At 45.9% G+C, this 25,632-nt stretch overlaps 1 long non-coding RNA gene across 7 annotated transcripts in view; it reads right to left on the bottom strand.

The window, feature by feature from the left end:
• LOC147000109 (uncharacterized) overlaps positions 1–25,324 on the bottom strand; it is a 40,216-nt gene extending 14,892 nt beyond the window's left edge. For 5 of the 7 annotated variants that reach the window (XR_015046221.1, XR_015046223.1, XR_015046219.1 and 2 more), the window contains exons 1-2: positions 24,640–25,324; positions 23,027–23,751 (exon numbers count right to left, since the gene is read on the bottom strand). This is a non-coding gene — a long non-coding RNA (uncharacterized LOC147000109). Of the gene's footprint in view, positions 1–17,396; positions 22,800–23,026; positions 23,752–24,639 lie in introns of those variants that run through there. The other 2 variants (XR_015046222.1, XR_015046224.1) reach the window with 2 other exon arrangements.
• Between the last annotated feature and the right edge of the window lie 308 nt (positions 25,325–25,632).

Here is a 25,632-nt window from a genome sequence, read left to right as displayed (position 1 = left end):
GGGGTTTCAGTACAAAAATGGAGAAGGCAGCTAGGGAGGGGCCTTATCTGGGTCCTGTCATGTGCAGACCAAATGTTTACTTTAAAAAAAAATGTGTATTCAGTACATTAAGGATGGACAGGAGGTTAGTATGTGCTCCCTGCAGCTAGGGCAGAGCCTAGAGACCATGGAGAGTCCATGCAGCATGGCGCTCCTCCTGGAGCCTCCTGAGTGGGATGTGGGGGTTGGGATCCCACAGGAGCAGGGTCTCTGACAGGGATCAAGTGCCACACAGGTATACATGGTGGGGTGATGGGAACAAAAGGCAGTGGGACATTTGTGACCCAATAGCTCCCTCCTTGGACACAGTGAGAGCTATTTCCTCAGCAATTCTAAGGGCATCTGTGTATCCTGGCATGAGCTCCTCTTTACTGTCCCCAACTCCTATTCCCAGGCCACACATTCCTGCAGCTGTGCTGAATTCAAAGTATTTTAAGGCCTGATGGAGTTTTATCATAATGGCACTGGCTTTTCTTTTTCTTTGTTTCTTTTTCTTCCTTTTTTCTTTTCTTTTCCTTCCTTCCTTCCTTCCTTCCTTCCTTCCTTCCTTCCTTCCTTCCTTCCTTCCTTCCCTTCCTTTCCTTCCTTCCTTCCTTCCTTCCTTCCTTCCTTCCTTCCTTCCTTCCTTCCTTCCTTCCTTCCTTCCTTCCTTCCTTCCTTCCTCTTTCTTTCTTTCTTTCTTTCTTTCTTTCTTTCTTTCTTTCTTTCTTTCTTTCTTTCTTTCTTTCTTTCTCTCTCTCTCTCTCTCTCTCTCTCTCTCTCTCTCTCTCTCTCTCTCTCTCTTTCTTTCTTTCTTTCTTTCTTTCTTTTATCTCTTTGAAACAGATGTCAGCTAAAGCTCCCAGCCCAGATCAAGGGCAGGTTCAAGGCTTTGAGATGGATGTGAATGTCCTTTTAACATTGCCCCATCTAATTCCCGAATATACCTCAAGTCATTACCCTGTTTTTATATGAGATTCTGAGCCGTATGCTCGGGAACTAATTAGGCATACAACCCAAGCCCTCGGATCAGGTGGCACTCTGTCGAAATATCTTAACCTTTCATGATTATCTTAATTTAGAGAAAATTCAAAACACATTCGGAAGTCTTAGAAAATGAAGTAAGTAGGAATTTACTGGCTAGCTGCTCTTCTTGATGTCAAGATTCTTCCAAGTCTCCTGGGAAGTCCTCAGGAGTCTCTCACAGCTTGCAGGGATGTGATCAGGGACTAGGCCTGACTTTCCCTTCCTTCCTCGGTGGCTTCTCTCGGCTTGTGCCGAGCCATGCCCAACTCCCAGACCCACCATCATCCGTCCATGGGCCAGGAGGAAGATTAAGAGTGGACGCTGCACTTGGGAATTTAACCTCCTTTTCTGATAGGGCATAAAATAAGTAGGTGGTAAATAACCCTGAAGTTTGTGTTGTTTGGAAAGATTCACAGCCTGGACTCACAGACCTGGCTTCCCATTGGCCAGAGAGGATGACAGATTGAGACCTCTCCTCTTTCTGGGTTCCAGGTTTATTCTGGAGCAATCTGATTAGGCTGAGGATCTTGGGTCATTTGCCTACGTGTGGTGTGTCTACAAAGCATATCAGATGGGATTACTACAAGTTCTTTGAGCTGCTTTCTGGCTCCATCTTTCCAGTGCCTCTACTCAGAGTCAGGACCATTCTGCGAATTCGGTCAGTGCTTTAACGTGTTCCTGACACAGAGGCTTGGCTCATGCCTGTGCTTGAGCCAGCTGGCTTGGGCCAGCTCTCAAAAGCCACTCCTGACTGATGTTCTTTTGATGATTAAACTTTTAGAAAAAGGTTTCCAAACAAAGTGCCTGGTCAAATCTAAATTTTTGATAAGTATGCATACATATTTTTATAACCCCAAGTGTATTCTAAGTACTAAACAGGACATGGCTATGCCAAATCAGGGTTAGGGTTAGGTTACAATCCAAAATTCCAGGTTAACTGGGAGTCTTGTCTTTTACCCATTAGATCTTGCAGACAAACCAAGATACAATTTAATGGAGACAGTAATTTTGGAGGTTGCCATCATGGAACAAAATTGGCTCAGACCCTTCTCTGGTGATACCCTTCTTAGACCTCAACACAATTCCAAGAAGTAGGGCCAGGGAGTGACCTGAAGCTCAGAGATGTCAAGTGACTCCCCCAAGGTTGCCTCCCTGCATTGTACTGCCAGCCTAGCTTTGCTGGACTTCAAAGCCTGGACCCCTTCGATGCTACCCCAGTGCCAAGCTGATGGTTATCTTTCCTGAGTTCTCATTTTCCTAGCTTGCTTTGGCTCCTCTCAACTTCTTCCCCATTTTTTCCACAAATGTTCAAGGAGAGATTCACTCCTGTCAGATCAATGTCACCGCCATAATGAAAACCACCACCCAAACCCACGGAGGACGAGGTCTGTGGGACCCTAATGAGAATGGTTCCGATTATGTAGAAAGCAACCTCGTGGTTATTCTAAAGTTACAAGTAAATATAAAACATTTAGAAATACTTGGCCTGGCTTTTTTTTTTTCAAGTACAGATGTCTGACTCTCTGCCAGTTTGTTATTAAAAACGCTATGGTGGTTGGGTACAAAGATTGCTGTAGAAATAAAAGCTGATGCTCTCAGAACACTTGCTTTGACTTTGCAGAGAGGCTGGTGCTGATGAGGTCAGAGCAGATGGTGGCTAAGAAAGGCTCTCATTGGGGACCCCAATACTTATAGCTCACAGTGGCTCTTTATTGTCCCCCAAACCCCAAATTGTGTTGGGCCACTTCCAGCCTCAGCTGCTGTGGTTCTTCCCCTCCATCTCCAGGGCATCTTCCGAATCACCCTGCGTTTACACTTGCCAGACCCTTGTCTAGGGCCTCTGTCCCCTGTTATAGGTCTGGCTGGAACCCTTCCTTCTCCACCTTCTGTGGTGCATACTTCTTCCTTCTGCTGTCGTACAGCTCTGCTTGATTCTTTTATTTCCTGTAAGTCTCTGACACCCTCTTCTTCACTTCATGTCTTCCCACCAGAAAGTGAACTCTTCAAAGGTGAAGTCTCCAACATTGTATCCATCAACCTGCTTCCCTCTAGAAGGTGAACTCTAGGGAGGTGGAGCCCCCAACATTGTATCTGTCTGCCTGGTCTCCTAACACCAGGGCATTGTGGAGTAGATACAAGTTGCTCAATAAATATTTGTCTAACAAATAAGCCATCAGAGCACCTGATGGCCTGCACTCCTCACCCCTTCTGATGCCAGAGGGAAAAGTAACAACCTCTGCGAACTGCACCACTCATTGAGAAGCCCTTAAACAGGAGACTCCTTCCTTATGCTCTATGAAATTTCTGTGACTGTGCTCTGAACCACAGCAGGGGACACACATTGCAACTGCATTCCCCTAGTGTAAGGGGGGGGGCAAGCATAAAACAGAAGATTCAGGATTTACAAGCACCAACATGGCTCTGACAGTTTTCCCATTGCAGGTATGTGTGTTGAAAAGACATGAAGGGAGACACTGCTGACCAGCTTTGCACCTTAGATCATCTGGGGTTCTTGTGGGCTTTGTTCTTCTGCTTCCCACTTGTGCCTCTTTGTGCAGCTGCCTGCCATTGGTCCTCAGGATTTTCAGACTTTTTAAGGACAGACACTTGTCTCATTTCTGGGTTCCCAACATGCAGTCCTTTTTGTTGATGCTGTTGACTAGGACACACAAACTCAGAACCTCAAGTCTTTTGATGGTTACTGGATCAGGCATTCTCTCTCTGTGTCTGTGTCTGTCTCTGTCTCTGTGTGTGTGTGTGTGCAAGAGAGAGAGAGACAGAGAGAGAGAGGGAGACACACACACACACACACACACACACACACAGAGAGAGAGAGAGAGAGAGAGAGAGAGAGAGAGAGAGAGAGAGAAACAAGTGCCACTGTACATATGTGAAGGACAGAGAACTGCTTGTAGGAATCGGTTCTCTCTTCCATCATGTAGGTTCCGAGGATGAATTTGGATCACAATGCTTGGTAGCAAGCACTCTTACCCATTGAGCCATTTCTCTGGCCTCACCTTGTAGTTTGAGGTATGGTGTCTCTTTAGACCTTGAGAAGTAGACTAGGGTGGCTAGTTAGCAGGACCCAGGCATCAGACTGTCCCTGTTTTACAGCTCTGGAACTTGGGCTCTCTATATGGGTTCTGGGGATGAGTGCAGGTCTTCATACTTACAAGACAAGCACTTTACCGATGGAACATCCTCCTAGGTCCGAGGGTAGGCATCTAATCTGGTGTCTTCAGGAACACACCATTCTACACACTCAGAAAAAAAAAAAAAACAAAAAACAAACAAACAAAAAAAACAAAACCAGCTCTTGCCCTGCTTCATTCAGATATTTCCCTGTTGAGTGGACAAGAACCCAAGACAATGAAATTCCAAGATTTTCTATGCACACATCTTTCCTTCCCAACTTGCCTGAGTGTTTTATTCCAAAACTCAGTCCAAAGAAAATTCCTCTAAAAATTCAATTGCTAACACTGAACACATGAGTTGGAGAACCAGAGATTTAAGTGGAAACAAAGATCTGGTTTTGCCAGGTAAATGTTGTCATATATAAGAACTTGAATTTCCATTTATCTCAGCTTGGTTATAATCAAAGCTTGCCTTTCACACAGGGTTCAAAGCCACTTGGAAAAGGTGGCAACAAGTTCTAGAGCACTGTGCACACCTAAAGCCGAGAGTCTTTTATTTCTGCACTATCTAGAGAACTTGGAAATGCTCTGCAGGCTTGAACAGGAAGCCTGAGAAATGAGCATCACTGAAGCCACAGGCTAGATGTAAACACTCCTCTCGTGTACAGAGCCTGGACCCATTACTTGGAGACACACACGCATCTTTTGAGTTTCTACATCAACGGCACATGAGTTGGTGAGATAGAACTGCTGGCAATCTTTCTAAGGCTACCATCTCAAATGTGGCCTTGGTTAGCCTGGGGACTACTGTCATATTTTCAACAACTGATGGCTGTCAGGGATAGAGCTCATAAAAAAGCTTCCCCAAACTCATGGAGGACAGCAGCGGGAGGAAACACTCCATCACTGGCAAGTGACACTAATGTATTCTATTAGATTTGCTTATCATGTTAAAGAGCATATTAAAAGGAAATGTTTGGAAACGGGATGCCAGGCTGTGGGATGATGGATGGAGAATTCCTAATTTGGAAAAAATGTGCTAAGACAATATGATTGATGTGAGTGACCTACTTTATTTTATAAGAAAGTATGAGTTGCCTCGGGCCCACTGGTACACATATTTGGAAAAAGTTGTGTTTTTTTCCACATTAACTTTTTATTAACATTTTCAAAAGAGCAAAAACACCATAGAAGGATGTAAGTCTCAACTTGTCAATGCAGATGTGTCTGTAGTCGCTTCCTCACTGGGAGCATTTCTCAGTCAGTGAGGCATGTTTGTTGCCAAGAGAACACCTGACAAGAGAAATATGACACCTCTTTCCCTGATGAAATGGACAAGGAAGGGGCGTTATTTATTTATTTATTTATTTATTTATTTGTCTGTTCATTTATTTATTTATTTTCCTTAAAGCTCAGACGGATCTTATGGTACTTATACATAACTATCCTGGAGTGATTTACATTTCCCTGGGGCTCAGACACCTTTTGCTGCAAGCCAAGATCGAGACTAAGTTAACCATTTTAGCTCAACCTTAGGATCCATCTCTTCATGAAACAGTCCTGAGGTTGAGAAGTTAGGGCTCTGGAGTTTATTTCAGGCCATGGATGGCAAGAACATAGTTGATGGCAGATGGAAACCCTGCTACTGGAAGAAATCAGAATCTAATGGGAAAAAAAAATCCACATTAGAAAGTAGAGGTGGAAGAAGAAATGCTTCCAGTCTTTCTCAAGGGCTATTTGTCAATTTGTCATAAATGCCCAAGATTGCTGGATGCCTTACGTTCCAGAAATCTCACTTTTAGAAACTTCTTGTAAAGCAATCATTTATGAAGAGAGACAAATGTTCACTATGTAATTATTGACAGTGTTAAAAGATGGTCCAATCTAAATGTCGGACATCAGGGAATTGCCTAGATAAACATAGATGCTTAATACAGAGTTTGTGAAAAAATAATATTAAGAATAAAGCAGAGAAAGATTTACAATATGCAAAGTGGGAGATGTGGGTGACAAAATATTGTGTGTATTATGTTGCTCTTTGAAAACTATGTATGTTGCACATGTATAACCTAACCCTAACCCATTTGTATATATATATATATTTTTTTTTCTCTGTCTTTGCCTCTTGGTTTTTCCAGACAGGGGTTCTCTGTGTAGCCCTGGCTGTCCTGGAACTCACTCTGTAGACCAGGCTAGACTTCAACTCGGAGACCTGCCTAGGACTCTTGAGTGCTGGGATTAAAGGCATGCTCTGTCACTGCCTGGCTAAAATTCCCTTTTTAACTGAAATCAAATATGATGAGGGAGGTCATCCAGATTTTCAGGGGGTGTTTCTGAAGCATGGGGTTTTTCGGGATTTTACAGGTTGCACTTCCTTTCTCCTGCATGTTTCATTTCCTACACAAGATACAGTTTAGTAACAAATGAAGGCACTATTAAGAGAAACACGTGAGAGTTAGGGATGGTTAATTCGTAAGCAGCACTTGGAGAATTCACACAGGGTCCCTGGATACAAGCTAGTTTTTTTTTTTTTTTTTTTTTTATATTAGGATGAACAACTTAGAAATATAGAATGGAAAACCATTCCATTCACTAGAACAAAACAAAAGCATCAGACACCATCAGGACTGAAAAGATGACTCTTTCATGCCTCAAATATCCAAGACCCAGTCAGAACCAAAGAATGAATGTATCAAAATCTAAATGTTTCTGGTTGGGATGCTTGACCATGGTAAAGGCTACAAGCTTTCCCCAAATTATTTTATACAATTTACACAATCGTAGTATAGTTTAAAACTAAAGTAACTGGCAGATTGATTCTAAAAATTATCTCAGAGAATAGATACATAAGAACAGACACAATTTTTTTTAAAAAAAGAAAAATGAGGTGAAATTGTTCTAGTTGATTTTTAAAAGTATGTTACAAAGTGAAACAACATAAAATGTAATGTAGGATAAAACCCAGCAGGCCAATACTATAAAATATAACACCTAGAACGAGGTAGAGGTTGTTTCCTACAACAGAAAAAGGTTAGCTGGTACCAGCATGGTGTTGGAATAACTGTTTACTTGTTTGAAGAAAAAAAGTATTTTTTGCTTCATGACACCTTCACAGAAAAAAAATCCAAGTTCATTAAAGGTGAACACATTGGTTAAGAATATAAAATGTGCAGAGGAGGGCTAAGGGATAAAATATATCCAGCACCCAAGACTGAGGGTAGAAGAAAGACAGATCTCAGACTCCACAGCAGGAAAACACTTTTGCTTGTGAGACAATCTAGGGGAAATTCAGCCTTTGTGACAATGTTAGGAGAAGAGTCTCCTTATATGAAAACCATTTTTATTTTAATTTTGAAACAGGGTCTCACTGTGTCGCTCTGGCTGATCGGGAATTTACTGTGTAGACCAGGTTGGTCTCAAGCTCACAGAGATCCACTTGCCTCCCAAGTGCTGGGATTATAGCTGTGTACTATCATTCCTGGCCATATAAAATGTTTCTTGGTTTACATTTATGTCTCTTTGCCACTGTGTGTGTGTGCGTGTGCGTGTGCGTGTGTGTGCGCGCGCATGTGTGTGTGCCTGCCACATGTATGGAGCTTCCTCCAGAGCCCTGAAGCTGGATTGCAAGTGGAGTGATCAGCCTATGAGGTTGTGAGTACAGGAAGCTGAGCTGAGATCTTCTGGAAACATCAAGCACTCTTAGTCACTGAACTATCTCCCTACCCCCATATAAAGCACCTTTAAAACTAAGAAAAAGACTACACGGGCTGGCAAGATGTCTCAACAGGGCAATGTACTTGCTGCCTAGTCTGGCTGCTTGAGTTCCATCCCTGGGACTCACATGGTGGAGTGTAATAACTCATGTTTCTACTATCAATCAATCAATCAGTAAATTAAAACTGCAATTTGAATGTTTAGAATAAAAAGACCGTCAGGAGCCAAGACCCAGAGTTTATTTCCAGTTATCACAAAAACACAAAGCAAAACAAAGATCGAAACAAAACAAAGGCCATCAATCCCAAGGAAGGGTTGGAAAGACAGAAGAGAGCTTCCTATAAAGGAAATAGAGAGCAGCGCTAAGCATGGCAGTGATCAAACAAAACCAGAACAGAACATTTATGTTCACTATAGTTCCAATTTCTGCCGACTGTGTGTGTCTGTGTGTGTGTGTGTGTGTGTGTGTGGTCTGTCTGTCTATCTAACGAATATACATAGTTGTCAACAGTAGCAGGATGGGAGAGTTAACTTCAGTCTGACTTCTGGTTCTTCCGCCATATTTTTTCTGATCGTATAAACGTTTTGCTGTTGCTATTGTTGAGAATGGGTCTCATGTAGCCCAGGCTGGTTTCAACCTCACCATGCAAGTCAAGGATGACCTTGAACTACCAATCTTCCTGTCTCTACCTCCTAAATGCTGGCTTACAGGCATTCACCTCTACGACCAGCTTGTCTGATGCAAAAAATCTAGTCTGGGGCTTCATGAATGCCAGGCAAGAACTCTACCAACCACACTGCATCTCCAGCCCCTCGTATATTGTTTTTATAATAAAAACATTACACACATGACAAAAGGAGAGTGACTTCTCAGAAGAGAAGAGAAGACCCAGAGCTGGGTCTCCTGATGCTCAGGTTTCTGGGCTCCACCAAGCATCTATTCTTCCTACTGAGACATCCACTCCACTTAAGGAGGCCCAGGGCCCAGACAGCAGCACTGTTCCTGGAACTCCTCACATACCTCACTGTTGGTCCTCAGGTGGAAATAAGAGGACATATCTCTCCCAAATAACACCACCATTCACTTATGTTCCAACGTGTCTCATACTTGACTTTTCTGAAAATAACTTTAGTTATCTTTGGTATTTCCCTCAGAGAGAAATGCAATCACCCTTGCAATTGCTATTATTCCCATTTTGTAGAAAGGGAAACTGAGTATTTGGAGAGGGATCACTTTTGCCTGGTCACATGGTTGAAGGCAAAAATCAGTTGGAACGGCTTCTACACCTGCCACAACTGCATTTCTTCTGGATAAACACACCCTTCAGCTCACAGATGCAAGTTGCTTTTATTTGAGATTGACCAAAAATCACTGTGGAGTCTCTTGACACACTCTGGAGTGACTTCCGGCTCTGAATCCTCACTCAGTGCTGTTTCTGGGTCTCCTTGACATTTGGAGACATACCTGGCCAGGCCAATTCTCTGGTGGCCCACAAAGGGCACAGGTCTAAAGACGGGACATCAGAAGGTACTGTCCTCCTAAGATATTTATTCTCCACATACTGGTTCATAAGTTGGAGGTTTCTTTGGTTCCCACCCATGTCCCCACAATCTACTAAGGACTTTGCACACAGAAAGTGCTCATATGACAGTTTGGTGGAGAGACTTGGTGTCTTATCTCTAGCCCTCTCAGAGCTGATGCTGACCTGAGAGCATTTCTGTTCCCACATGAGTCTCCCTTTTCCCTTTTGCAATATCTGTGTGATGTAGTCTTTAAGGACATGAAGCTGTCTGGCAAGGTGAGGAGACACTGGGGGTGTGTGTGTGTGTCAGAGGTCAAATGTGATAGATAACATTAATCTTCAACTTGATGAACTATAGAATGATCTACTGGGCAAATTTCTGAGCATATCTTCAAGGGAGGGTGAATGCCTAAACTGTTGTAGGAAGACCTACCCTAACTCTGGTTTGCATCCTACCATGGGGTCCAGGACTGAAGAGAAGGTAATGGCTGGCTAAGTGTCAGTGTTCATCCCTGTCTGCTTCCTTATTGCTCCTGTGCCTTTCCTGTGATGATGGACTGTACTCTGGACTGTGAATCGGAATACATCTCTTCCCCTTTGAGGACCATTTGCCAAACATTTTTTCATAGCCATGAGAATGGAAACAAGTGTGTAGCAAGATCCAGAGCAGATTGTAGGGGAGTGTGGTAGAGCACATCCACACTTCTGTTCTAGGTCTATCTTCCTGTCAGCCCATGGCAGATGCCCGGGAATGAATGTATGGATGGTGACATGGTGACATCCTTTCATACTTTCCATAGTCAAAATCAGAAGTGTAGGACTAAAAACGACTTTATAGGCCTTACTATCCAATTCTCTCTCTCTCTCTCTCTCTCTCTCTCTCTCTCTCTCTCTCTCTCTCTCTCTCTCTCTCTCTCTGAAACTCAAAAACAGCAACAGCTTGCCCAAGGTTGAAGAGACCATGCATTAATACAAGTTATATGAGCTGACTTGAAGACATTGGCCAAAGCTAAGAACACCTGACTTGGTATGAGTTAAGAGCAAGGGGCAACCCTAGGGAGAACCAGCCCTCATCCTAGAACCTTCACATTGACTCTTCCAGCTCAGTCACCTCTGGAAGAGGCTTGATGCTCTTATAAATGAAGTCATATCTATCACAAAGATCCTTGAGGCTACTTAGCTGAGAAATAATTACATGTGTCTCAGAACTGGGAGAACAAGGGTTCCCATCCAGCAATCCATGATGCTCTTTTAAAAAAAGGGTTTCGCTATAAACTGCAGCTGGGGTGGAGAGAGGCAAGATTTTCAAGCCAGGAGGCCATGTTCTGATTCCTCCTTTTATGTCTTGGCACCGTCTCATCTATATGTCTATATCACTGTGTAGACACATTAAAGCGACATTAAAGGAGATTAAAAGAGGAATGACAGCATAATCATACTGCAGTAACTAAACTGGTCACATGCCTGCACCTCCTTGCTTAACTGCATAGGCAGGGCACAAATGTGTTCTCGTTGTCAGCAATTAAACAATCGGGAAGTACATGGCGTCACCAGGGAAAGCGCCCAGTTCATAGTGGGCTCTCCAGGTCCCCTTTCTGGTCCTACAACAGCTACTCTGCTGCCAGCTTAGCGCAAACCTCTCCAGAAAGTTTCTCCAAGTTTCCATCAAGGTCTGCGTGTGCAACTGGACACGCAGGCACACAGACAAATGGCGTTTGTTTCAGCATTAACAGAATCACATTGTGATTTTCAACCTCCCTGATGCTGAGGCCCTTTCATACAGTTCCTCATGTTGGGGTGACTCCCCCCCATAAAATTATTTTCACTGCTACTTCATAACATAATTTTGCTATGGTTATGTGAGATGTAATGTAGCCATTTGTGTTTTCCACTTGTCTTAGGTGACCCCTGAAGAAGGATCAGGCAACCCCAAAAGTAGTCTCGACCCACAGGTTGAGAACTGCTGTTCTAGAACTTGATTTCCTCCCCCCCCCCCCCGCCCCGCCTTCCTTGATGAGTCATGGATATCTTCCCCCACGATCCTTCAGAAAGCTACTTCTGCTTTCTGTAGTCAGAAGCACTTCTCCTCAAGGCAGACCTCCTACTAATAAACATAAAGGTTGTTTTTTTTTGTTTTTTTTTTTCAATCTTAGAAACAGTACTACATCATCTTGAGCTTTTGGCTTCTCTCAGAACCAGTCCTTTATGGAATCAACCAGCTGACCTACTGCAGAGCATCATGAAGAGATTTCTCCTATTACATCCCCAGTGCCCAGAATGGTGCTTCATGTGACATTTTTTAGGCAGGAAGTATTTGCTGAATACATAATTGGCTGTAGGAGAAAGATCTAGTTGCAAATTATTTTTACAGTTAATGCTTGTCAAAGGCCTACACTTTACAAGGGCATTTTTTTACTTCCTTCATATTCAGTCCTCAGAACTACCTCATGAGGTCAAGACTTTCTGATGAACTCTGGCCTAAAGTCAGGGTTTGGGAGGCAAAGGTCAAAGTTCTAATTCTTGTCCTGAGACTTTTTACTTTGGTCTTTGAGGAATCTACTTCACCTTGGCTATGGGCTTGAGTTATTGTTACTTTTATTTAAGTATTTACACTATGATTTTGATTTTGTGCATGTGTACAGCGTGTGTGTGTGTGTGTGTGTGTTTGTATGTGTATATAAGTAACAGTGCCCACGTGGAGATCAGAGGACAAATTTGGGTATTGACTTTTGCCTTGCTTGAAGCAGGTTTCTTCCCCTGTTTTCCACTACATTGCATATTCCAAGCTATCTGACTTGTGAGCTTCTGGTGGATTCTCCTGTGTCTACATCCCATGTTGTGGTAGGTAGGCTGGGATTAGAGAAAGGTACCCCTGCATCCAGCTACTGGCTGTTCCAAGGATTCAAACTCAGGCTGTTAGGTTTGTGTAGCAAGGGCTTTTATGGGATAAGCCATCTCCCTGGTCCCAGCCCTAATTTTTACACATGCAAAAGCAAGGAAGGGTGAACACACACACACACACACACACACACACACACACACACACACAAGTGCTTTTGAAGGAGCTCAGGATATATAAATGTGATAGTCTATGCCTTATGCCTAGATAACTCAATAAATAATTGATCACGTCTGTCCCTTGCCTAACATGTCCTTTCCATGTGCCTAGGGTCAGTCACCTACACACTTGCCAAGTTTTACAGTCTCTGAAATACCTTCCTTGTTTTCCTTAGAGAACCTCCTGATGGTCTGGCCTTCCTTCATCCCCCAGGACTTTCTTGGGGACACCACAGGAACCATATGCTTGCTTTGTATCATTCAAATGTAATAGCTGCAGCTTTCTTCTGAGCATTTTCATTTGGACACTGATTACTATTACGTTACAGTAAGCTGTCCTGTTCCCCAGCTAGCTCTTGAGAGCCAGCGCCAGCACTGGGATGGACTAAATTTGTTCATTGCAAGCCAACTGCAAATGTCCTTGTAAATGGTACATGCTCCATTGGCGGAGTGCAAGCAACCTAAAATTTGTATAAATATATGATTTTTAAGTGATCCCATGCTTCTGTGTTTCTGAGGGCCCAAGGCCTCTTCATCTACCCTGCTCTAAGACAGAGCCCCAGCCACACTGCCGGCTCCACCCTTTATGGCTCTCAGGAGGAACGGGCTTTTTCTTTCTTTCTTCCCAAGAGGCAGGTTTATGTTTTTGTCTTTGCCTCTTCTCAACCAGACCCACCTCAAGTCACTCTTCAGGCAGACTTCCTGTGGCTTTTATATTTTTTCCTTTTATATTTCTCCCCCTTTCCCTTTGAAGTGGCAACTTCCCCTCACGTTACCTTTCCAAACAATGCAGAAAATAAGAACAACCAACACACCCCAACAGTGATGGAAACTAAAACTGCAATACTCCTGGAGAGCACTGACAGAAGGTGATGCCTCCCACCTGTGAGGCTGCACTGTACTTACTGTGCACCAGGTGGGTTCCCTCGATCAGACAGAGTGCTCCTCAATGGTGCTGCCATGGGAGTGTTTGTTCTTGAATTCCAAATGCCAGCCAATGCCGGCCACAGGCAGACACATTTGGGTGGGGGCAGTGGAGGAATGTTGCTTTAATTTTCTTCATAGCTCCTAGTACTCAGTACACTCATGCTCCTATTAAACTTAAAATTCTGTATTTTATAAGGAGGTATTTAATGGAGCTGATGTGGATTATTAACCACTTCATATAATTTGTTTTTATGAAGGACAACATTTGTGAATGCCAGGTACTGACTAGAAAGAAAATGTCTGGAGTCCAAAGTTAAGCCCTTCTGTCTTCCTTCTTTGCTTGACTTGGACTCTGCAGAGAAGTGCAATGTGGGTGGAGAGTTTTCGGGGGAAAACACTAGAAGTGATGGAGTCTGGCAACTGGTGGGGATTCCCCCTTTGAAGAATGTGGTCTGGCTGCTTACCCTCTCTGAAACGGAAAAGGGTGGGCAGCTTGTCAGAGCTCAGCATCTGATGGGTTAACAGCAATCTTCCAGTGTGTTCCTTTCCTCTAGTATTTGTGTAAGATTGTTTTATTTTGCCAAGGTATAAAGATCTGCACTAAAGCACTATAAAGTCTTAAGTGTGATGAGTTTTGGCAACCACGTGCCTCCGTTGCCATCCCGGAGGGATCAGTTAGAAAGCATGTCCAGCTCTCTGGAACCTTCCTTCCTGTTATATAGCATCATCAGGTTTTCCTGGGTCGAAGCTTCGTGTGAGCAGTAAGTCCTTTCCCTCTTATCCCTTAGAACAATAGCAAAATGTGTAGACATAATCTAATTTCTTTTCTAAAATGTCAAAAGTTAACAACCCCAAATGTAGGGTGGTGGCTTCTGGGTAGGGGGATTTTGAGGACCACTAATGATCCCTTTATTCTGTCTTCTTTAATATAAAACTATACATCGAGTTTTATAATAACAAAGTAAAATGAAGCTTCCAGGGCCACGGCTCTGTGGAGCAGTGAGCAATCAATACACCAGCCCGTGGTCAGATAACTCTCTGATTATTTCCCTGTTGGCATTCTTGGTTTTGACTTTGAACATGAAACAATCTGACCAAAAGATTCTACCTATCTCAAGCTCTTTACTTGGGAAAAAAATACATGTTTTAAAACTTGGTTGCACATTTGAGTTTTAGTGGTGTGTGTCAGCCACATGGCAGCGAAGAACTGTGTAGAGTTGTACGACAAACATCAGTTTGTCTCTGAAGATTATCTGGCGTCAGCTGAGGGAGAATTTCTGCTCCTCTGTCCTTCTGTTTCCGCCACACAGGGGTGTGCCCACGGAAAAGGGCAAAGACAGAGGCATAAATACTTCACAACACACGAAGAAGGAAAAGCAGCATTGTGATTTCTCAGCAGAATGGGAAGCCCAACTCCATTGGCTAAAAGGTCCCATATGCCTTAACTGAGAGGTTTGACTTAGGCTGCAGGGTGATGCCAGGTCTCTGTGTAGACAGTGGGCAAGCCTAGAACCTCACTTTGTATATCTTCACTTCTCTAAAATGGGATGATGGCTAGTGGGAAAGGTGATAGACGTGGCATATTCAATTCACAGACTAGCAGCTTACTGGCTCTTTGGACCCAGAATGAGTGCTCTGTTGAGGACTTGGGACTCTTACTCTGTATCTTGGAATCACTGACTTTTGGGGAGGGGCATGAATTTGAATCGGGTGGGTGTTCTTTCTCTACTCCATCTTCATAGGCTTTTACTTTCACTAACAAAACATCCCTGTAAATTAGAGGTGAGGAGAAAAGGGAAAAGCTATTGGAGTCATAAAGAGCTGGACAGAAATTTCAACTCACTGGTTTATAACTGTGTTGTGACCTGAGACCAGCACAAACACCAGAGCCTCAGTTTTTTCATGTGGAAAATGGGAGTAGCCTCCAAGGGCTTTGACGATTGCTCCAGTTCATTTCCGTGTGTGTTTTCTGTTTAGCACAGCAGCTTAGATAAGAGCCATCATTGATAGGAATGAATTGTCTCCTCTGAGATGCCCTGGCAAGGAGGAGAAATGAAACTGACTCTCCCCTATCTTTCAGCACACCTGCGCAGATGCCTTGTAAACCAGGGTCATGGGGGCTCAGAACAAGGGGCTTTGATGCTTACACAATTAGAATGGAGTTTTCCACCATGCTGGACATGGACAAGATGGATCACCTGGACTGAGAAAATGGGCCAGATATGCCTAAGGCCATCTGGGGGAGAGCTGCAACCACATGGTTGGCACTATACAGCACTCCTCATCTGGAAGGCATGTTCAGATGCTCAAGAGCTGCCAGGCCCAGGGAAGTAGGGGCTGATTGTTTTGTTTTTAGCAACAAGCGGTCACAATGCCCTCCCTTTCTCCGGTCATTTTAGCACATACATAGATAGAGGCCTCTTTAAGATCTCCTTCATGTCTACAGAAACCTTTGCCCAAGTCTCCAAGGCAGGCTCAGGGCCTCTCTAATTCCTGGGTTTTTGCTAGACAAGGGAGTTGAAGCCAACTGGTCTGGGGTTTAGCCAACTTCATTGTTTCCTGTTACAAAATGTTTACAACAGGTAACCATTTTCTAGAGGGTGTGCTTTTAAGAAAAAACAAGTCTGGTAGCAGTCCCTTCCACCCATTGATTCTTTGGTGAAGGTCTTCATCTACTTTTTATACCCCAATTTCCCTTCCCAATACCTAGGGTTCTAAACTGCTGCTTTTTTTTTTTCCTTTTCTGTTTATACTGTAATGTTGGGACCTTTCTTACACTCAGTGTCTCATCAGCAGGGACTGACTACCTCTCCCGTTGCCCAGTTGAATCCTTTTGCCGGTTCTGGTTCTGATGTTTTAAGTCCGTAATATTTTTCTGGCCCTGCCCTTGCAAAGAGGGTGCTGCTGAAGTGGGAGGTGGGAGGTGGGGGTAGGGCGACTTGGTGTCCAGCCCGTGGTATTAGTCTTCAATCCATACAAAAGCAGGCTGAAGTTGGAAAGCTTTGGAGTCATTTTGCAATGAGCATTAACAACATTGCCGCCAGATTGGGGTCTAGAGGACTGTGGGACTACAGTGGAACCCAGAACCCCCACAGATTCTCCCACAGCTTGGAGCCCAGTGGCTTGTTGCCTGGAGCCCAGAATCTGAGGTGAGCCCCTCCTCTGTTCTCCCAGATGCGTCAGCGGAACACATACTTCACTCTTCTAAGTAATTTTTAATTCATGACATAATTTTGTAGAGTAGCCGTCCTTAGAAACAAACCAGCTCCTATAGTCTCAGCGAGTAGAGGAGGCTACCCCAGGGAAGGGGTATTTGGGAGACCAGAGGGACCTGGCTGTTCCTTATTGCCAGATCTGCTTCCTGGAAATACAATTCGATCCAGAGGTATCTTATAGCGGGTTTCAAAGAGGTTTCAATTAAGACTTCGTAAAGTTAGATAAAAACACCAAATACACACTTACAGTGTGATTAAAAGGAGATTATAGGGAATTAAAGATTAAATATATACCATTGTTCTGGTATATATTTGCACACACACACAAATACATAAAGCATGCAAATATGTACCAGAACAATGTATAGTGCATATAATTTATATAATAACTATTAATTAATGTGACTATAAATTAACATAGGAGCTAGATGTCATAAATTAAACACGGTGAAAATCAATACATATTATGTAGTAAACAGTATCTAATGCAAACAAAATAAGTTGTAGATCCGGTGTCTGAAACACAATTACCACTTCTGAAACACACAAGATGTGTTGAAGTTTTTTGTTTGTAGCCGTGAGAGGCAGCTACCCTGGTGTACATCCCTCTGTGCATGCTGCACCCCAACCCTTCATTCACCTAGCCTAGCCCCCAGAGCCCACCCTGCCTTTAATGTGGATTAAAAAACCAACCTCCCCCATCCCCTTATCAGATTCTTGTTGGAAAAACCTTAGTGCAGTTCTTCTTACAAGGATCGGAATCTAACGGGGGGGGGGGCACACATTTCATAAATGACCCGGGAGGGCACACTCAACATGGTCACTGTAAGCCCGTTTGGTCCCTAGAGCGTAATGCTGAGTTCTTTTTCAAACACGTAAAGCAGTTTAACTTGCTGTTTACCAACGAAGGCATTTACAGCCAATTTAAACTTTGAAATGAATCTTCATTTGCAAGGTCTGAACGCTGGAGAGGCCCTTCAGCAGGATGGTTGGGAAGGCAGTTTCGAGATTGATGACGGGTTGAAAAAGATTCAAAGCAAAACAAAACGCACAGGAAACAAAAATTGTATTAAGGACGCTTTCAGGAGTTAAGCGGTTTATTAGGTGCTGAATGCATTTACTCTTCCCTGGAAGAGGAAAGTAGAGAAATACTTCCTCGGAAAGTTACCCGAAAGGCCGCCTTTTGAAAGAAGGAAACACCATATGATGAGGCATGCGAATTACTGAAGACTGCGAATTACTTTTCTCCGGAGTCACCCAGGTCTGGAACCTGGACATCAGTTGAAAGAGCAAAAGCTCTTTTCTGTTTTCGATGGGAACACCAGTTTGCCTGAGCTGGTGCAGGGCAGGGAGATCATGGTATGCAGCCAGGCTCAACGCGCTGCGGACAGCGCTCCGGCAGCGCCCCGGCAGGGAGAGCGAGGAGCAAGGAGCGTTTATTTGCAATCACTTTAACTCTTGGTGGCTGGTTCTCTTCCAGCGCCCTGTGGCGGGCGGAGTGTTAGACAAGCCCCGTAGTCTGTAGCTCTCACCTCAGAGTCAATATTATCTCAGATGGGCACAATAGACTGGAATGAAAAGCTAATATTGAACCAATGCGGTCCCTGCTCGCGCCGCCGCGATGCCACCCTTTGTTGCGCAGCCCCAGCGAGGTGCTGGGGCGAGCTGCTGTCGGCCCAGCTAAGCGGAGGGCTGTGGCGGTCGGGTCCTTCTTTGGCGCTGGGGGCGGGTGTGTGTATTCACTGTAGGCTAGAGAGACCCTGGCGGGTTGCAGCTGCTGCAGCTCCCCGGAGACTCCTCAGCACCCTCGCCCCGGCCAGCTCTCTTCCAACTTCGGTTGTGAAGACCAGCGCCTAGTGAGGAGAGCTGCACCGCGCTTCTCTGCGCTGTGACAACCGGGTGTTGCAAACAGGAAAGCCAGGCCTAGTGAGTTCAGCTTGTGTGTGCCAGGGCCCCTGACCGATGTGAGTATGCCCCTGCCACGGGGCATGGACAGCTGGGGCACCACAGCTAAAATCATAAGCACTAGAAGGAAGCATAAGGCTACTTGTTTCAAAGTCTAGAGCTGTTGGTAAGGGGTAGATACTGGAGGGAGTGTTTTCTGGGTGTGAATATTCCTCTTGGGGCATCATAGGAATCTCTCAGATTTGCTATCCCAACACGGGTAGGCAGAAGTAAAGAGCTAAGAAAGCCCCAACCACTTTCCTTTCTGCCTTGTTGCATCCGGATGTTCTTTTGCCCACTAGAGGAGGTTTTAAGACCCCTTTGAATCTCTAAGGGGAAAGACCCAGGGAAGCCACATAGATAAAAGGGCTCCCTCCCGTGCTCTGAAAAAGCTCTCACTCACATCCTTGACTCCTAACTCCCAGGCTTTGCTAGCTCCAGGTTGGAAATGTGGCTTTCAGGACAGTTGGTGCAAACCATCAAGGGCTAGGACTACAAGAAGCAAGATGCATGAATAGGCCCTGTGGCTTGGGTCAGTTTGGGTGACCCATCTGAGGGTGGGGACTCTTTGCTGACCTTTTGTGTTGGCTGGAGTGTGATCTCTGGAGGCTGGGTGAGAAGTAGATTGGGCTGTCCAGGGTTCCTCATGATCTAATCACTGCAAAGTGGCACAGTGTACAACTAATCTGACCTTCAGCCTTCTCACCTGGAAAATGGGCATCTTACCATTCGCCACACTTTGAAAAGTTCACTGACTCGTGGGTGTGAAAGGACCTGCTTAAAGCCAAGTTCCACACAGGACAGGAGCTATTAGTGTTTCCCAAGTCTTCCTGGCATCCTCCCCAGCTTTCAAGGAGAGTCCAAAAGAAAAAGCCTGGCATTTCTCTTTTTCCTCAGATGGCTTTACCCCCTCCTTTCTAGGTCCAGCTCTTTACCCTAGAAAAGTATGGAATTACAGAAAGGAGAGGCGACTGCTCAGAAAAGCATTCTAGAGGGCATTCTGTTGTCTATTACATCTAGCAATCATTTATTTTCCAGGTGGAGATCCATTCTCCTCTGTGGGGTTCTGGTCAAAAGCATTTGGGGACAAAGCTACTAAAGAGCCCAGGAAAGTGCCTGAAAGCCCCCTCCATCCCCTCCACATCCTGGACCTATGTGTGTCTTGGAGGGGCAGCTTTGGGATGACTGGAGGGGGTGGGGACAGAGCTATTTCATTTCCTTCTGGGAAGTCACCTGGGCAAGCCTGTCCATGGTCCCTGGCTCCTGCATCCTTGTGTGTGAGAACATCTGTTTTCCCTGCCTTGTTTAGCCATAATCTCTTATTTGAAGGCAGCTGATGGAGAAAGAAACGATGACATCCCTCCCCCTTTGATTATTTCTTTGCTTTCAATAATGAATCACCAGAGCTGTGTGTGCTGAGGATTGACGAGATTCAATGCTGGCATTAAAGCCCCACGCTCCCGGTGTGTCTCCCAGAGTAGTGTGGCATTCCGGACTGAAACGTTGGCTTCCAGAAATCCAGAAACTCACAGGCAATGCGTCTTTCCTGCAAGTCACTCGGCGCAGCAGAAGCCATGATCCGGGAGAGACGCTCTCTCCAGAGTTCGTACCACCCCCTAAGTCTGTCCTTTGAGAGTAAGGACTGTAAGGCTGACAGTAACGCTCAAGCCCTCTTCATACCATCCAGGCTTCCAGCAATTCTATGCGGATTCTACTGCTTCACCTCAAGAGAAGAGCTCGGTTGCCCGTGAGTGTCTGGTGGCAGGACATGTCACCATAGCCCAACGCTGCCCCTTCATCTTGTGGATTTGCATTTAGTGATACTCTTCACCTGCACAATAATCAAGGACCTCCCCCCCACACTGTTCTTCCCCGTCGCAAGGGGGCGTACATCTAGGAGAGCTGAACCTGGCAACCCAAGTTCTTCCCGACCCCATTCAGTCAGGGTCACTACAAGTCCATTCCTTTAAGTCACAGTGATTAAGCAACGATATCATCCGGGTCCTTAGGCATGGAGCTGTGGTCACCTTGTGCCGTAACTAGCTATATCCCTTGCCTAGATAGTCCCTGCCACCAAGTCCTTGTTAGAGTACACTCTACATACATCCTATCCATTCCTCCTTGCTCCCTTTACAAGAAAGCCTGGCTCCCAGAGTAGGGGAAATTCCAGTGAGGGTGAACTGAGTTGAAGCCGATGATGGGAACAGGTGGGAAGCAAGGTCAAGTCCCATGAACCTCCTCAGAGGTTCTCCTCTGGTTCAGACTGAGATTGGTGGCAGTGGTCTGCAACCCCTTGCACTCTCAGGGAGCTCAGAGGGCATCACGCCTTCTCGCATCCCTCGCCACTAGGCGCCGCTGCACACACGCGGATCGGATCGCGGCCCTGGACATCCCTGCCTGCTCCGCGAGAGAACTCTGGGGACGACGCCAGAAAGGGATTTACCGTGATAATTTAAAAAAATGTTTTTAAGGTCTTAATTCTATTTTTTCGTTTTCCCACAGCCTCTGTAGCTTTCAGAGGCCGGGGAGACTGGGATCACAGTTACAGAGTTGGAGAAACTTCGCAGCCAGAGCTAGAGTGGGCCTTCTCAGGACATCTGACACAAGCCCGAGGGCCACGGGTGGTGTACAGTGAGGTTCACTACTCTGGGACACTACAGGGTCCAAACACCAGCCTAGCAATGACGAAAATGTACAGAACACTAAAAATGAGCTAAGCTCACCCAACCCCAACAACTTCTAACACATTTATTCAGACATTTGTGATACACATCTAGTTGTCCCAGGAAGTTCTATCCGTTAGAGCTGCTTGATGCTATCCACCCACCCAAGAGAGCTCTGGGGCCTAGCAACCCCACAAGCAGAGTTGAGGGCACTGCTTCTCTGTAAACAGAGGCTTTGCAGGATACTCAAAACCCATGGTTACCACAGATCCTCAGAGATCTCTACCCTTTGATACCTGTAGAGATTCAAGAATCCAGCACCTCTTACGGGAAGCACAGAGGAACATGGCAGGCAGGCAGGCGTGAGGTTAGTGTGGATGCCTTTTTACAGCGTTATTGTTCGATCTGTGATGCCCTGGCTGGGGGCACATAATAACAGCACCATCCACGAGAGGAGCTGGCTTTTATTAAGGTTCCATATGTGCTAGACACTGTCTGAACAGTTTGCTTTGCCAATCTCTTGCAACAATCCCAAATGCTATTTATTGTATTATCATTTATTCCCATTTGGAGGAAGAGGAAAAAGAATCAAAGAGGATAGCTTAGCTTGCCCAAGGTCACACAGTAAAGCTACCAATGTACTGGGGGAGGGGTAGTTTTTATTAGGTGTAACTACAAATAGTAAAATTCACACTTCGTATGGTACAGCTTTGAAAACAGGTTCTGTAATTACCTTTACTCTGCTAAATAACTGTTTGATCATACTGCTATACAGAAACTCAATGGCCACTGCTCCTGTCTGCTTTCTAGACTGTACGGGCTGCATTTTTACATATGACAAAATGAGGTCAGAAGAGACTGAGGTGTTGACTCTGGTCTTTCAGTAAGAGACAAATGCATTATTAGAACATTCACATGTGTCTTCTAGTCCTCTGCAAAAACCATGGTGCCCAACCCCCCAGTGACTTGTAGTGCACACTGGGCAAAGAGAATCAGCCCAACTGTGTGTACAGGTACTTAACCAAACAGAGGCTTCTTGGGTCCTTAAGGAACCTAGGACTCTGCTAGAATTCTGTAGGCCATCTATGAGCTCTTGGTCCCAAGCTGGACTTGAATGCCTGGAGCCCTGGTGCGCCTCTGCTGGTCAGTGTGGTTAATAAGTTACTCTCTAGTTAATTCCTCTACACGCTGAGGAGACCAGATTCTTCCGGGGCACCTCTGGGCTGGGAGCATGAATTAGCATAGATTATTTGGCATCTATGGCTTCTGCACCCAGCCTGACTCACCGGAAACCCGCTTTTCTTCTTCAGTGGAGGTTGAGTGAGAAGGGGCAGAGCCTCTTTGGGTTCATGTACTTGACTGTCAAATGCTCCTGCTGCTCTTGAGCACTGGCTACCTGCAGGGCACCCAGAGACCACCTTGGGTCGGCAATCTTAATGGTAGAAAGGAACTTTGCCAGAGGCTGGTGGCTTGCTGAGGATCACGAAACTGGTGATACGCCCCTGCCTCATGCAAGAGACTGGAGGCCCTTGTCTGAAGCTAGGTGCTCATTCCCTCAAGACATTTTCCCAGTACACCCTGGTACAAAGAAGTGAGGGATCAAGTAAGTCCCACCTACATATGGGAGTTTCAATCAAATCTCCCAAACAGGTCTGGATTCCTTGACCCTCAAAGTCAATGGCTGTGATAACCATAGCCAAGCTTACTAATGCTAATGCTGGGGGAGGTATTTGGTCCTGAGTGAAGAGTTTAGTGGTCCTAATTTGTAGTCACGGCATTTCAGACTCATTCAAGACAAGACTCACCTTCTCACCCTCCTCCAGAGTATCTGCAGTGTGACCAAGTGGAAGCGTTTGTTTGTTTCTAGCTTCAGAAGCCCTAGCATCTCAATCTTGCTTGACTAGGCACGGCCCAAGACTTCCACCCTTCATTGGGCTCCAGTCTTCAGAGGCTCAGCCTCTATTTCCACAACACAGATGAAACTAGGGAGAGATTTCTCAGCTATATTTGGGGTCTGGTTCAGGAATGAGGAGAATGTGGCCTCAAATGCATACCCCTTTTTATAGGGCTGAATCTAATGCCCACAATCTCTGAACTTGCCCCCCCCCCCAAAATGGACAAAGAAAGAAGGCTATCTAAAATAGAAGGTGAAATGATCTGAAGTCTAAGGCAAGGGCAGATTTATACCACGAGGAGAGCAAAGCTGAGGTGGAAACACTTTTCTCAACTCCCATTCTACCTAGGGGCTCCCTTGAGCTTCTGCCTTCTCACATGAACGCTATACAAGAAACACACACAACCTGAACAGCAGTAGGTGAAAAACAAAACAACAACAAAAAATCAAAACAAAACAAAACAAAACAAACCCAAGAAACCAAACAGGAGAGCTCGCAAGGCACTCATTATTGCCGGGACATCCTGGAGCATCCTAAGGCCCAGACCCTTGGTGGAATCAGGTGGCCTTCGTAGTCCCTCTAGAGGACTGCACATCTGTCTTCTCCAGATCTGCTTCTCCCGGGTCTCGGGCAACCTAGCCACCAAGCACAGATATTTTATCCCTCTTAGGATAAATGGCTTCGACCTGGGAGTAACAGATTTAAAGGACGCCAGAAAAAAATATCATTAATTGTAAAATACCTGCTGGTACTTCACTTTAGAAGAATGTAATTGGCAAAGGGTGTGTGTGTGGTGGTGGGGGGGGGAGGCGGCTGATGAATAGATAATAGATCTTTAACCACCAATAAACAGAGAGCAGCGCCAGCAGGCTGGGGGGATGTGATCATAATTATGCCTCAGCGTGAGCCAATGGGGACGAGAGAAGTCGGCCCTAAAATCATCCCAAAACCGAAGGCAAGCTCGAAAATGCGGACAGGGCCTAGGACTGGAGACACAATCCTAAGTGCCTAGTTGCGAAACCCGGATTTGTAGAGCAACCCAGCCCTGGGACAACAGATGTCAGAATAAAAATAGGTACAGTAATAATAGCAATAATGGGAACAGTGTCAACGCCACTAAGGACAATGGAACGATAACACAAATCATAACTTCAGCTTCTGACCTAGGACCCAAGACTCCTTTCCCAAATAGCTCCACATATCCCAGAAAGAACTGTTTTGGGGAAGGAAGTGACCACCCTCCAGAAAGGAAAAGCAGAAACTCTTGGGTGCAAGCTGGAAGTCCACTGCTAAGGTACAGGCGCAGCTGGCCCCTCAGGTTTGAACTTAAAAAACGAACCAGCCGGGTCAAAGACTGCAAACGCGTGGACCCTGGAACCTCGAAGCTACGCTTGGCTGGAGGGGTGGGAGGACCCCCCCCCCCTCGCGCGCCTAGGAAACCTCGGGAGTTTTGCTGGGGGGGTGGGGATTGGTAGGAGTGAAGCGGGTTAGCCCTTGCCCGGAACCAGTCCCCGCCCGCTTACCCTCGCCGGGCGCCCGAAGCCATCTCAGTGACCCGGGCGCGGGCCTCCAGGGGACAGCCGCAGCGGAGCTTAGGGCGTGAAGAAATCTGCGTGTCCGTCGGTGATTCAGTCCCATCAGCTCCAGCGCCGCAGGCTTAGGATCCAGGGGTCCGCAGCAAAGGCAGCGCAGCCCCAAGACTCTGCAGGGACCCGGGTGCCCCGGAGGGAGTGGTGTGGGTGCAGTAGGAGGCGGTGGCTGAGGGGGAGGAGGTGGGGGAAAGGGGAGGAGGAGGAAGAGGAGGAGGAGAGGAACGAGGAAGAGGAGGAGAAGAGGGAAGCGGAGGAGGCGAAGGAGGAGGAGAGAAGCCGCAGCGGGCGCCGCAGGAGCGAGGGAGCTAGCCCGGAGCGCAGGGCGAAGACACCAAGAGGTCGGCGGCCGGGCGGGCGGCTGGAGGCACGGCCGGGGCAGTAGCGCCGACTCCGTTCCATTCTGGGCCCGGATCCAGGCCTCCGGGTTCCCAGGCGTTCGCCTCCCTCTGACGCACTTTAAAGAGTCTCCCCCCTTCCACCTCAGGGCGAGTAATAGCGACCAATCATCAAGCCATTTACCAGGCTTCGGAGGAAGCTGTTTATGTGATCCCCGCACTAATTAGGCTCATGAACTAACAAATCGTTTGCACTACTAGTGAAGAAGCGAACACTTCCATGGATTGTCCTTGGACTTAGGGCGCCCTGCCCGCCTTTTGCAAAGGAGAGAAAACTTTTTTTTTGCCTCCCCGAACCCCCCTCCCTGCCTCTAACTCCAATCTTCCCCCCCACCCCCACGCCACCTCGCTCAAAAAAATATTACCCCAATCCACGCCTGCAAATTCTTCTGGAAGGATTTTCCCCCCTCTCTCCAGGTTGGGCGCGTTTGGTGCAAGATTCTCGGGATCTTCGGCTTTGCCTCTCCTCCCCCTCCCCCTCCTTTCCTTTTTCCTTTCCTTTCTTCCTTCCTTCCTTTCCTTTCCTTAC

Source organism: Mus caroli, unplaced genomic scaffold, assembly GCF_978045245.1.
Source record: "Mus caroli unplaced genomic scaffold, Mus_caroli_1 scaffold_20, whole genome shotgun sequence".
Classification (NCBI taxonomy): Eukaryota; Metazoa; Chordata; class Mammalia; order Rodentia; family Muridae; genus Mus; species Mus caroli.
Note: the sequence above shows the minus strand (reverse complement) of the source record. Positions and strands in the feature narration are given on the sequence as shown.